General features: G+C 46.1%; 1 pseudogene; it reads left to right on the forward strand.

Annotated features, from left to right (window-relative positions):
• The first annotated feature begins 8,552 nt into the window (after positions 1–8,552).
• LOC109765670 (alpha-xylosidase 1-like) overlaps positions 8,553–14,179 on the forward strand; it is a 47,325-nt pseudogene continuing 41,698 nt past the window's right edge.

The raw sequence follows: 14,179 nt of genomic DNA on the forward strand, positions 1-14,179 counted from the left end.
TTTCAGAGAAGCGCGTCCCAAAGTTTGAGATCCCCCTCCCCTCCATTTCCCCATTCATACACCGTCGGCGGCACGACAACCTCCGCACTGCGGCCAGCCTCCTCCGTCTGCCACCCCATCCTCCACCTTGCCGGAGCCGCTACCCCTACCCCGTCGTCCACTGCAAGAGATGGACGGCTCTCATCCACGACGCTGGACCAGGATCTTTTCATCGCCTCCTCTCGCTTCATCGGCGCCGTCATCCACCTTGCCGTTGCCGCTCCTACGACCGCCTCTCCACGGCAATAGGATATATCCCCTGACCCGGCCGTCTGCCGTCTAAAGTCTTCTTCCCCGCCGCCGACAGCCATCCCACCCGCAGCACCCTCAACGTATCAGCATAGGCCTACACGGCGTCGCAAGAGAGGTGGTACTCTTCCATATGTGCTTAAGTTATTGATCTCACCCGGAAAATAGATCGTAATTTGTTTACTGTACTTTTCTTGTCCGTACCAAATCGTAGTGGCTAGTTGAAAGCAAACATTGGTTGCGAAGTAGCTTTGTCCGGTTTGCACATTCAGATCCGCCATGGCACGGGCACTATACTCGTAAAGCTTATGGTTTCCCCCCTTTATATTCACTACCATCATCGTAGGTGCTTCGTGTCGTGCTAGCACTGCTCCTCAAGACCTCAACCCAAAGCTTACGTGTTGAAATACGAATCTGATATAATGCTCATATCACTAAAACAGAGAACGTTTAATTGGTCACCTAATGTTCCTATATTCGTTTCGAAAAGCATGTGCGCCACCCACTGGTCCAGCTAGTTCCACTTTCCTGATTTTTCTCTTGATGCTTAGGGTTTTCCCCTTTTATCTACTCTACTATGATCTGCGTAGGTGCTTTCTGTCGTACTAGCATTACTCCACCCTTCAAGCTAAACAACACAACACTCGGAATTCGAAAGCTTAGTTGTTCAAATATGATTGTGATATGATACTGATATTAGTTAACCGACACATTTAATTGGTTAGCTAAAGGTCCCACTTGAGTTTCCAAATGTATGTCGCGACATATAGAGAGATAGCATAATTGCATTTCTTTGTCACTTGTTGACCGTACTTTCTTGTCCATACCAAATCTTAGTTGTTATTTCAAAGCAAACATCGGTTGCTAACTACCCTTTGCGTGGTTTGCAGCTTCAGATCTGCCATCCCACTGCCACGGTCAACACTGTACTCATCATGCTTATGTTTTCCCCATTTTATGATGACCACAATCAGCCTACGTGGTTCGTGTCGTAATAGCACGGCTCCACGCATCGAGCTAAACAAGCTTAGTTGTACAAATTCATATCTGATATTATTGCTGATATTAGTAAAACTGAGAGATGTTTAATTGGTTAGCTAAATGTTCCTACTTTAGTTTCGAAATGCATGTGAGCCACATATGGAGAGACCGGAAAGAATAGTATTTCTCAGTGCGCTCTGGTTCATCATGGGTGGCCAACCGACATTGTATTGAAAGACTTGTAATATCTTCAATCTGCTTGCTCTTCTGCTCTTCTTTAAGATGATACTCTTCTCTTGCGGTCAACTGGTCACGTCGAGTTGTTCTCCCTTAGTATATTTTGAATCTGTCGGGTCAGGTCGACTTGTTCTTCTTTACTATATGTTGAAGCTATCATCTGCGAAGTGTCATCACTTCTGGAGCTCTCATATTTTGAGTAGTAGGACACATTATATTAATGCACACAACAAATTACAGCATGCATGGCATCTTTTAAAAGAATCGCAGAGATAGCACAAAGGGGTTTACAGGGAGGCAGTATTGGATTAGAATCACTTCTGCATTACAAAGAAAATCTCACTTGTTTTTATGTTTTCATGCATGTCAGATATTGAACATTATCAAAATGAATATGAGAATGGGCGCGCGAGAGGAATATTGCGGAATGATCCACTGGCTAACAAACTTGGCATGGTGGAGGATGGCCTATCTTATTCACCCATCAAGGTGCTTGTTCTAACTTTGCAAAGTTGTATTGGTCGCACATATTTTGCATCTGACCTCTTGCATTACTTCTACTTTGTTACACCATCTGCTTAGTTTAAGCATCATATATGAGTATATGCCATACCTATCCATTTTCTGTACCTATTCCATGTGTCGTCACACTATGTTTTTCCAGTCAAATGTTGTTCTTTCGTAATAGATGTCCAAAAGGAAGAGGGTGAGTGCAGATCCTCAAGGAGTACAAACTAGGTATTTGGAAAAGGTAGTGATACCTGCTAAATCAGATAGATCAGCAGCCACAGAAAACACAGGCCCAACTATACAACACTTTACCCCTACTCCAGTGGCCAAACCCCTATTAGAACTGCTGGGAGCCCAGCGCCAGGTACTGTCTATGATATCAATTCAAAATTTGAACTCCTAAATTTCTGCTTGTGCCTTACCTTCTCTCTTGTATGAAAACTAATTTCAGATGAATCTCCTTGCTCAAAGGATCATACGATCTCAAAACAATAATGGGCTCTGCATTGCTCTTGTCAGTACCTCTCTCCCTTTTGCCTTGTAACGCTGTACTTAATTAATTGCTATTTGATTATGTATCATCAGTCTGCACCTGAGCTTCATTATCCTCTGTTTCTTCCAATATTATTTGATCTATATTTACTCTTTGCAAAATGTAGAATAATGGCAACGCCTATAAAGAATTTTCTTTGGGGAATTTATTGAATTATCCTTCCATCAACATGGAGAAGGGCTTTTTCTAGCCCGTGTTAACATGTAATGTAAGTTCATCCTTCTCAAGCCTTCAAACTTTGTTCTAGTATAGATTTGGATAGGCATCATTTCCTCCACTGCTGTTTGCTTTGCTGTTTACATCTGATTGGATGTTTGCAACAACTACCAGTTTCAAATTGTAGTTGTAAAAACATGTTCCTTATGCAGAACAGATCCATTTATTTGCTTATATAATTGTGAAACCTGTTACGTGTCTCCTTGTTTCTCTTTCAGACTCGTATCTCTTACGCCTGGCAGAACTTTAGGGAAGATAGTGAGCCAAACCATCTTGAGGACAGCGAGATGACCCCCCCAAGGTCCTGTCTTGATGAAGACAGTGGGTTGAAGTTACTCACCAGCAGGTGTGAGACAACCTCTATGCAGTCGCTGCCTCAATCAGTTCGACTTCTTCAGTCTCAACTTAAAGCGGAAAGGCTTGCTTCAGCTCAGCTCCGACTTGAAGTCAAAGATGCAATGAAGATGTCAGAGGACTGTCGTGCGCACCATCATGCCTTAAATCTAGTGTTGATGCATCTATCGTTGACACAACTGAGGTCTACTCAGCTTCTTCAGCTATTTGGGGGGGGGGGCGACGTGGCCAGGCCTAGTGCCTTCTGAAGTGCTCTCAGTTTTGTATATTCTTTTGTTGGTGCGTTTATTTGCACTGGTGGCGAACTTTGATGCCCAGTGGATGTAATATGTGTGATAGCCGTGATAGCCTAGCATAAGTTGCTTGCTTATTTATTTCCTTGTTGTCTTGTTTATTTGTTTTCTTGTAGTCATTGCAGTTCTTTTTCCGCGGTTTGCTAGTGGCTGCAATAACCTATTTTTTAAAACTAGGCCACAATAACCATGGGCTAATATTTACTGTAGACACTGGGCCTCCTACGGGCCGTAGAAACAGTGGGCCTTCTACGGGCCGTAGAAACAGTGGGCCTTCTACGGGCCGTAGAAACAATGGGCCTTCTACGGGCCGTAGAAACAATGGGCCTTCTATGGGTCGTATCATCAATGGGCCTTATACGGGCAGTATGATCGATTGGCCAAACATGGGCCAATAACAGGCCGCATTATGGCCGTAAACGGGCTAGAGTTGGAATCGTCCGTTCATGGGCCGACCATAATGGGCCATCGTTAATAGGCCGTATTTGATGATGCTATGAAAACGGCCCAACGTATTAACGGACCACAAACGGGCCGACCGTAACCACGGGCTGAATTTGGCCCACAAGCAGAAAATGACAGTAACGGGCCGTAAGTAAACGAATGTTGGAAATGAGCCCAAGAATAAATGGGCTCTGTGAAGGCCGAAAGATAACATGGGCTGGAAACGGCCCAACGGAATAACGGGTCGTTAATGGGTATAAAGTGATACACTGTTCATTACGGGCCAGTTTCATCATGGGCCGTTAATGGGTGTAAAGTGATACAGTGTTCATTACGGGCCAGTTTCACCACGGGTCGTTAATAGGCCAAGAGTTACATAGGGCCTCATATGGGCCGAAAGACGTCATGGGCCATACATGGGCCAGAAGTGAAAACGGGCTGGAATCATATTGGGTGGCCCAGATGACGCTACTGGGCCTAATTCGGATAGGGCATAACGGGCCTTGGGTTAGCGGCCTGTAAATGGGCTATATGCGAACAGGCCGTTAACAGGCTTTACATGGGCCGGCCCGCCACCTTTTGACCAAGTCAAATGAGCCGGCCTTTTCACAGGAATGGGCCTCTGTTGGGCCGTGCCACGTGTCGACGTATCATAGGCACCTTCTGTCCAATGAGTGGATGACATCTGTCCCAACGATGAGCCGACACGTGTTTCCTCCAGCCAATGATGATTTTACACGTGGAAAATCCCCATTGGTCGGGGCTGTTAATGGGTTATCGGATCGAAAACCCGACCCGATAGCTTAACGGCGTTCCGTTACGGTGGATGCCACGTGTCGGTCACCCTTGACGAAAGCACTTCTGTGACGCGGGATTTATCGTCATGGAAGTGGACACTTCCGTGATGATAATTTTGGTAATGTCATGGAACACTTCTATGACAGCACAGGTATGACTATCTTGATTCTATCATAAAATCGTCATGGATGTACATGCATGACAGAAAATGCGACCTACTGTGACAAACACGTATCATCACGGAAGTGTATTTTTTTTGTGGGGGGCAACGGCCCCCTAGGGTTTCCAACCCTAGGCGCCTTGGGCCCTTGGGGGGCGCACCAGCCCACTAAGGGGCTGGTTCCCACCAAACTACAGCCCATTAGGTCCTTCGGGGCAGGTGTACCCCGGTGGACCCCCGGAACCCCTTCGGTGGTCCTGGTACAATACCGATAAACCCCGAAACCTTTCCGGTGACTGAAACTGGACTTCCCATATATAAATCTTCACCTCCGGACCATTCCAGAACTCCTCGTGACGTCCGGGATCTCATTCGGGACTCCGAACAACTTTCGGTAACCACATACAATTCCCATTACAACTCTAGCGTCACCGAACCTTAAGTGTGTAGACCCTACGGGTTCGGGAACTATGCAAACATGACCGAGACATCTCTCCAGCCAATAACCAACAACGAGATCTGGATACCCATGTTGGCTCCCACATGTTCCACGATGATCTCATCGGATGAACCACGATGTCAAGGATTCAATCAATCCCGTATACGATTCCCTTTGTCTACTGGTATAGCACTTGCCTGAGATTCGATCGTCGGTATACCAATACCTTGTTCAATCTCGTTACGGCAAGTCTCTTTACTCGTTCTGTAATACATCATCCCGTGACCAACCCCTTAGTCACACTGAGCTCATTACGATGATGTCTTACCGAGTGGGCCCAGAGATACCTCTCCGTCATACGGAGTGACAAATCCCAGTCTCGATTCGTGCCAACCCAACAGATACTTTCGGGGATACCCATATTGTACCTTTATAGCCACCCAGTTACGTTGTGACGTTTGGCACACCCAAAGTACCCTTACGGTATCCGGGAGTTGCACAATCTCATGGTCTAAGGAAAAGATACTTGACATTAGAAAAGCTTTAGCAGACGAACTACACGATCTTGTGCTATGCTTAGGATTGGGTCTTGTCCATCACATCATTCTCCTAATAATGTGATCCGTTATCAATGACATCCAATGTCCATGGTTAGGAAACCGTAACCATCTATTGATCAACAAGCTAGTCAACTAGAGGCTCACTAGGGACATGTTGTGGTCTATGTATTCACACATGTATTACGATTTCCGATTAACACAATTATAGCATGAACAATAGACAATTATCATGAACAAGGAAATATAATAATAACCATTTTATCATTGCCTCTAGGGCATATTTCCAACACTTTTCCGGCATCTTGCCGGAGGGGGATTCGATCACGGAGGGCTTCTACATCAACACCATTGCCTCTTCGATGAAGCGTGAGTAGTTTACCTCAGACCTACGGGTCCATAGCTAGTAGCTAGATGGCTTCTTCTCTCTCTTTGATTCTCAATACAAAGTTCTCCTCGATGTTCTTGGAGATCTATTCGATGTAATACTCTTTTGCGGTGTGTTTGCCAAGATCCGATGAATTGTGGATTTATGATCAGCTTATCTATGAATATTATTTGAATCTCCTCTGAATTCTTATAAGCATGATTTGATATCTTTGCAAGTCTCTTCGAACTATCGATTTGGATTGGTCAACTAGATTGGTTTTTCTTGCAATGGGAGAAGTGCTTAGCTTTGGGTTCAATCTTGCGGTGTCCTTTCCCAGTGACAGCAGGGGCAGCAAGGCACGTATTGTATTGTTGCCATCGAGGATAAAAAGATGGGTTTTTCATCATATTGCTTGAGTTAATTCCTCTACATCGTGTCATCTTGCTTAAAGCGTTACTCCGTTCTTTATGAACTTAATACTCTAGATGCATGCTGGATAGCGGTCGATGTGTGGAGTAATAGTAGTAGATGCAGGAAGGAGTCGGTCTACTAATCTTGGACGTGATGCCTATATACATGATCATTACCTTGGATATCATCATAATTATTCTCTCTTCTATTAATTGACCAACAGTAATTTGTTTACCCACCGTATGCTATTTTCTCGAGATAAGCCATTAGTGAAATCTACGCCCCGGGGTCTATTTTCTATCATATTGTCTCAGATCTATTATTCCAAAAACCCACAAATACCTTGCTACACTTTGTTTTTGTGTTTTCGCTATATCTATTTATCCAACCTCATACAATTTAATCTATCTCAATACCGAGGAGGGATTGACAACCCTTCTTACGCGTTGGGTTGCAAGTATTTGTTAATTGTGTGCAGGTACTGTTTACATAGTGTTGCTTAGTTCTCCTACTAAATTGATAACCTTGGTTTCATAAATGAGGGAAATACTTACCGTTGCTATGCTGCATCATCCTCTCCTCTTCGGAGAAATACCAACACAGATACAAGCAATCAGATATAGTGTGCCAGGATCTGGTCAGGGCTCAGCGATATATGAAATCTCAAGCGGACAAAAATCATACTGAACGTTCTTTTGCCATGGGGGGCTATGTCTTTTTGAAGTTGCAGCCATATGTTCAGTCATCAATGGTACGCATGGCTAATCATAAGCTTTCATTCAAAAAAAATTGGACCGTATGTTATCACTGAAAAGATTGGAGAACTGGCTTATCGTCTGGATCTCCCAGCATCCAGTCGCATACATCCTATCTTCCATGTTTCACAATTGAAACAATATGTCAAGCCACGACATGAGGTACAGTCTCACCTTCCAGCTCCTAATGCTCTTCTCCAGTTTCTTGTCATGGTTTTGAGTAGGTGTGCGCGTCATTGCAGTCATCGCACCATTCCTTAAGTTCTGAGTGGAACTAAATATGGTACTTCGAAGGACCTGGATTCATTGCATCAACATTTTCCAAGATCTTTGGCTTGGGGTCAAGATGAAACTGATGGAAGGGGGAGTGTGAGGAGCACAACCTCTACATCAGCCACAGTCAAGTCAGGCGTTGGGTCAAGGCCCAGGCCCAGAAGAGAGAAGCGCCAACCCGGTTGGGTTGCAGGCCAGGAGTGGGCTAAGTAAGTCTTGTAATAGTTCCAGTATATAAGGATGATGGAGTTGTATCGAGGAACTTTTTTTTAAAGGAGGATGACCCCCTGCCATTGCATCAGGATGATGCATGCAACCATTTTATTAATTATTCACTAGAACCTTACAAAGTGATACATCAATATGTCTGAAGCCACCATCTTGGCAACAACTATCGCTACTCCGATTAACTTGATGAAGGGGTGCAGACTATCGGGGCCGCATACCCAGACCTCACACCAAAACCAACATCTAAAGCCGGAGGCCCCAACCAAGCTGAACTGTCGGGTCTGGGTCACACACCGGTCTGACTCACTCTCAGCGGGCACCGCATGCCCACATTGCAGAGACCGTCGCCACTGTCTTCCATCGAACCACCTTCAGAGTAGGTACTGACGCATCAACCTTGACAGGCCTACCGTCGACACCATCATGGCGCCAAAAAATGCCACCTCCCTCCGCGCGTCCATCATCACATTCGTAGCCAAGAACTTGTTGCGCTGCATTGCCAAGACTTCATGTCGTCGATGCGTCACATGAAACACCGTCCCATCCGCGTCCTCCATCCAGCAGCTGCTCCGAAATAACGCCCTCATGAGGGAGGGCGATATCGAGAGCGTCGCCATCGCCCGATCCGGGATACCCAGATCTGGAGTTTCCCCGAAGTAATGGGAGTGGGTAGAAGGTGGTTGCAATGGCAATGCCTTCAACGAGGTAACGGCGCGTAGACGCTACCATCGCTTGCCGGATCTCGGTTTTCACCGGCAGCCCCGCCTCCCCAACTCACCGCCGGGACTAGCCATGGGCTCTAGGGATCCGCCACAACCAGCCGGCTGACCACCTCTAGCGGAGGAGGCCACCACCGCCAATCCCGGGGCCAAAGCCCCTGGCTTCCTCGTGCTGCGGGACGAACCCAGGAGCCTGCGTGCCGTCCTCGGAGTCGACGAGACACAACAGGTACTGTAGCCTGGGTCACGGCTCGTCCGAACCCATCTAAGGCTGGTCATAGTGGGAGTAACATAGGTAGTAACATAGATGCCACATAAGCAAAAATGGTGATGTGGAGTATTTAATGAGAAGAGAGGCAAATAGAGTAACATAATATGTTACCATCACATAGCGCTTCCCAATACATAATGAGTCTACAAAGTAATAAATGAAGGCATCTATGTTACCACACCTATGACAATACCCACTATGAAGGTAGTAACATCTCTATTCCTAATGTCTGAGTTGGTGAATAGTATCCATAGTTTATTTTTGCTGGGTTTTTTCGTCCCCTCCTCCACCTCACTGGTTTAGTTTCGTGTCACCTTCTCACACAACGAAAAATATCTGAACGGATCAGAACTTTCCATGTTAGCGCAAATTGTTTAGTAAAGTCTTTATCTGAAAGAATCAGTCACGATCAATCTCTAAAGATCAAATCTAAATTAATTAAGATTACCTTAAATCACTCAATCACATTAATTAGGAAATAAATAATCGATTTCAAAGAAACATGCTTCCCCTAGCGAGCCGCGCTCGTCTCTCTCTCCTCGCGTTAGCAATTCCTCTCCCCAATTACGCTCGTGCCGAGGGTTCCTTGCGCCGCCACCGCATGGAAGTTGATCGACGAGCTCCGCTTCCTGCTGCCTCACCCCTCTGCCTCCCTCTCTCCCTCTCGTAACCTCCTCGCTCTCTCCACCAGATGCGGCCGCCATCCCACGCAACTACACGATTTTTCTGGAACGTCCCCAAGGCGGGATCCGCCGCCGCCAGTCACTTGATCGGGTCAGGGCAAGGAGCCATGGACGCAGCCGCCATCCCATTCCGTCTCGTCCTTCCATCCCACTTCATACGCACGAGAAAGAAAAGGAAACCTCCTCCTCTGGCGTTTTCTGTTTTCTCTTTACCAAATCAAACGTATCCCTTCTTCACTTAGAAAAAATAACGAACGCACCTTCTCAGATTCCCATCCAGGACTAGGTCTGACCCCTGCTCTCTGTGTGCCGCCGCCGGCCGCCGCTCTCCCGGTTGCAAGCTGCTGCCGCGTCATCCTGCACACGCACGCCGGCGCCACCCCGCACGCGCACGCCCTGGCTTCTTCCTGTTTGAATGCCTTAGTATCCTCGACGTTGGCCGCCTCCTCCGGCGCCACCCCGCTCGCGCATGCCCCGACTTGTTTGAATGCCACCGTATCCTCGCCGTTGGCCGCCTCCTCCGGCGCCACACGACGCCATGTCACCACACCGTCTCACCTCTCTGCCACCCCCTGCTGGACCCCGTAACAACCGAAGCCCTGAATTTCATGGATGTAGGTTTCCAAGTCCATGTCTGCATCAGTGCCATCTTCGCCAGGTGTTCGGTGTGCCGCAGGTCAGTCAGTCCTGATAGAGCCCAAGGGAGCAGCCGTTCATCCTTACGCGCTCCACGTTCGTCGGCTCCGGCGCCTACGCCGCGCACCGGACCAGCGACAACAAGGGCACCTGGGAGGACCTCCGCTACTCCATCTCCACCATGCTCAACTTCGGCATCTTCGGCATGCCCATGGTCGGCGCGCCGACATTTGCGGCTTCTACCCGGCCAACTCGCCACCGCTGGAGGAGCTGTGCAGCTGATGGATCGAGCTCGGCGCCTTCTACCCCTTCTCCATGGACCACGCCAACTTAGCTTCCGCAAGGCAGGAGCTCTACCAGAGGCAGTCTGTGGCGAGGTTGGCACGGAACGCGCTCGGCATGCGCTACAGGATGCTCCCGTACCTCTACATGCTCAACTACCAGGCGCACCTCACCAGCGCGCCGGTGCGCGGCCGCTCTTCTTCTCGTTCCCGGACTTCGCGCCGTGCTACGGCGTGCCCAACCAGTTCCTGCTGGGCGCCGACGTCATGGTGCCCCCCATCCTCGAGCAGGGCGCCAGCTCCGTGAACGCCTTGTTCCCACCGGGCATGTGGTACAACCTTTGCGACACGAGCAAGGCGGTGGTGTCCACGGGCTCCGGCGCAGCCGTCAGGCTCCCCGCGCAGCTGAACGAGGGCAACGTGCACGTGCACGAGGGCACGGTCCTGCCGCTGCAGCGCGGCGGCACCATCTCCCGGGACGCGCGCGCGACGGCGTTCACGCTGGTGGTCGCGTTCCCGCTCGGCGCGGACAACACGGACGCGGAGGGCGCTGTGTACATGGACGACGATGAGCAGCCGGCCATGGTGCTCGCCGAGGGGCAGGCGACTTAGGCACGGTTCCACGCGGCCGTGCGCGGCGGCAAGGAAGGTCACGGTGCGGTCGGACGTGGCCATGGGGAGCTACAGCATGAGCAAGGTACTGCTTTGAGGCACACGGCATTGCATGCACGACTGTTGCACGACGCCTCAAATTCAGCCGTCAAATCATAGAATGAAGTGCAGCTCATCCATTTGATTGTAAACAAAAATGCTATGCTTACGGAATTCATTGGTTCGTACTTGAAATTATGTGATCTATCCGGTCCCACCTCAAGCAAAAGATAATGCAAGTGCAGTGCTGTCACATCTCAGAATATACTATATTTCCCGTGTGAATGCATATGCCCAATAAATTTAGCAAAAATTGCTAATTTGTTATTGTATCATTTATTTATTTGTAAAGTTTGTTTACACAATATCATTTTCTTATCCAAACATGGACACTATTTTGGTAAAAATAAGGGTGCAGATAGGTAACAATTTTCAATCACTAGATATTTTGTTAACCTAATATTGTTTTTTGTTCTTCTCACTCAAGAAAAGATGATTCAATGAAGTGTACCTTTAGGTTTCACCAATATATAGCAGAACTTAGATCGAGTCATGGATTCTTTAGGTGCGTGTAGTGACTTGGGAGCTTAGCTAGGCATGCCCCTCACCGACGAAAAAGCAAGAGAGCCTGAGCGCCTTTCACGATCCATGGCTCCACGTACGCCCAAAGTTTTCTAGATTTTATGGAGCAAATTGGTTGATGAGTTGAGAGGATAATTTGTTGTTGTTGGTTTTAGGAGGATGTTGGCAAATTACAACCATTGAGCATTGCAAATAATAACAGGTGGTAGAACTTTGCTAGCCATTGGCAACAAAACAAATCAGATGGGACAACATGCTTTCTACTTCCCATTAGATAAAATATCACAAATTGATCATTTCTTCAGTTTAAGAACTTTTTTTAATGGGTATCCTTCACCTATATCCAGGGAAAAGAAGAGCACGTTGATTGCTTGCTATCTATGATTTCCAACCAGCCTAAGGTGCATAAGTTGGAAATAAATCTTTCTTACGAATATCTGCTAGGTTTTGTCTCTTCTCCATTTTGGCTTTCATCTCAACGCCTTTGATTGATCTTTTTAAACATGAAAAAGGGAAATTTAGACTATATGTTAGAAAAACATATTATGTTTTTTGTACAGAAACCTTTACAATGATCTCAAATATTCATTGAGATGTACGAGTTGTGTGAGCTTGACGTGACAATGAAGGCACAAAGCTGGTTGTGGTGAAGGTCAGCTTGGTCGCAGTATGGATCTGAGCTCAACACGGTTGTGGTTGCTGGGGTACTGCGGTTTGGCCGGCGTAAGAAGGTGGTTGGGGAGCGGGAGGAGGATGTAGGAGAGGAAGAAGACATGCATGGAAGTTGGTTGGCAAAAAAATTATTCTGGCGATCGATTCCATAGTATTCACTAAACAAATTGATAAAGGGCTATGGGGGCAATACGTTAGACATGCCCTTAGATGACCTGATTGATTCATTTACCGTAGAAATTACTGCACGTTCAGTATCATTAGTACCAACATGTTTTTACATTATTTTTCTTACTCAGTCCATGATAGTAGATTCAACACGAGATTAGCTGCCATGGGATAGACAACATCTCATCTTACAATATGGTAAGGTATTTTATCCTTTGATGTCATCGTTTATTGTTTCTAATAGCTACCACTTGTAGATTTATCTTTCATATGCATTCATCGGCCGCACACCGGGTATATATTCTAGACCCTATCCGAGGCATTTACTGAAATTGCAAATATGTGCAACGGAATTCAATGACGCACTTGAAATAAACGAACTCGACTGAAATTCCGATATATCTAGATGGCAATGTTTTTTAGAAGGTTTCTCAAATTTCTCATTGACCATTCAATTGTTTTTCATGCATGAAACAGACAATATCTTGGTAAAGTGTGCTAGAATAGGTTAATTGCAATTAGCACACAACAGGGTGTGGGTGGCCGAGCAACCACCCGATAACCTCTCCTCCACTCCCCATTCTTCAATCTTTTAGGATTCATGCAATTTTGAGTGTTTGCATCTGCATGCTGTTTTGGGTTCTCGGGTTTTTTTAATCTCAATCTTTGGATAGGACCGCAACTTCTTAAGTCTGGGAGCTGTAAAAAAAAGAAGAAGAGCATGCCTAATCCATCCAAATTAAAATAAATATTTCATATGACGCTTTGGAGACACATGACCAATGGAACACTTTACAAACTTACATGCTTAGGCAGGTTCATAGGTTGATAGCAAGGATCATATATGCTGTTTGGTTTAATTTGATACAAAAATCTATTTCTACAATTAGTTGATATTAAGGAATAGTAACTAAAAACTTCTAGAGGTTTACATCTGTGAACTTGTCAAGAAATGGACTGTAAAATGTTTTTTATGTGGAAGCATAAAAATTAGTTCACTATTTTGTTTTTGTAAAACGGATCGTTACTCGCCAATTTGTATAGTTAAATCCATCTATTAAGGATACATCATTGAAAAGTATTATTTTTTTACTTTCATTCACTTCCTTAGTCGGGTGTTGAAATTTTGGGAGATTACAAAGTTCCTGCTCTATTCACACATGGTGGAGGCAACCCAACAATTTGTTACGGGAGCCAACAGAGAAAGGAGTTGAGGAACCCGCATCATGGGAGAGTCATCGAGGGGAATCCGGATAAAGTGAGACACTGCATTGTATATATATGGTCAGAATATAGAATCATGTTGTGCATACAATGCATGGTGAGTATTCTTTGTTGCACATTAAATCTTTCACGTGAAAGCTCGTGCAGGTTGGTTATGAGCTGAAAATGAAATTTATATTGTACTTGTTGAAGTACCGAGCGAAAGAAGCTAAAGACAACATTCCCGACGTTGTACGGGAATATCTCAAGCGTATTAAGTATAATTTAGTTTGTAACAGATAATTATTTGGATCATTGCCTATTTTGTATCACTAGTAGAAAAAGGGTCAAATGTGAAGCACATTAGTGTCGGTTTGATTTTGAGCCGGCACTAATGTGTCCATTAGTGCCGGTTCCAATGGCTAGGCGGGCGGAGATCATTAGTA

The sequence above is a fragment of the Aegilops tauschii genome, chromosome 1, assembly GCF_002575655.3.
Source record: "Aegilops tauschii subsp. strangulata cultivar AL8/78 chromosome 1, Aet v6.0, whole genome shotgun sequence".
NCBI lineage: Eukaryota > Viridiplantae > Streptophyta > Magnoliopsida > Poales > Poaceae > Aegilops > Aegilops tauschii.